An 888-nucleotide genomic window follows, 5' to 3' on the forward strand; every position below is an offset into this window, starting at 1 on the left:
CAAGAAAAAAAAATAAAATATTAAACAAAAAATAATAATATAAATCGAAAATAACGCCAGAAATGGATAAACATATGGCGGGCAGATGCACAACCCAAAAAAAAAACACAGAAAACAAACAAACGAATAAACAAACACACAAACAAATAAACAAACAAACAAACAAATAACCAAATAAACAAATAAATAAACAAACAAACAAACAAACAAATAAACAAACGAAAAAACAAACAAATAGACAAACAAACAAACAAACAAACAAACAAACAAATAAATAAATAAATAAAAAGCAAACAAAGGAATAGTTATACGACAAATGAAAAACCAGCCAACAAGTAAATAAAAGACAGAAAAACAAACACGAAACAGGAAAAAACGAGCAACCGAACGAAAGACAAACAAACAAATGAAAATAAAAAAAAAAAAAACAAAAAACAAAAAAACAGACAAACAAACAACAATAAACAATATAAGCAAACAAATAATAACAAAAAGGCAAACCAACAAGCAAACTAGTATATATATACATATATATATATATATATATATATATATATATACAGAGAGAGATATATAGAGACAGAGATAGAGATAGAGATATATATTTATATAGAGACAGAGACAGAGACAAAGAGACAGAGACAGATGGAGACAGAGAGAGAGAAAGAGACAGAGGCAGACACAGAGCGAGATAGAGACAGAGAGTGACAGAGAGAGAGGGACAGAGAGAGAGAAAGGGAGACAAAGAGGGAGAGATAGAGAGATATATTTATATAGAGACAGAGACAGAGACAGAAAGAAAGAGCGACAGCAAAAGAGAGACAAAGACACAGAGAAAGAAATGAAAATATAAATATATATATATATATATATATATATATATATATA

The 888-nt window shown here is 27.9% G+C and overlaps 1 protein-coding gene across 1 annotated transcript in view; it reads right to left on the reverse strand.

Annotated features, from left to right (window-relative positions):
- Window positions 1-888, reverse strand: part of EMH_0007050 (uncharacterized protein) — a gene marked incomplete at both ends in the record, with an annotated part of 6,935 nt that overhangs the window by 291 nt on the left and 5,756 nt on the right. The gene's annotated exons all lie outside the window — the stretch shown is intronic.

The sequence above is a fragment of the Eimeria mitis genome, genomic scaffold (assembly GCF_000499745.2).
Source record: "Eimeria mitis Houghton genomic scaffold, Emh_scaff294, whole genome shotgun sequence".
NCBI lineage: Eukaryota > Apicomplexa > Conoidasida > Eucoccidiorida > Eimeriidae > Eimeria > Eimeria mitis.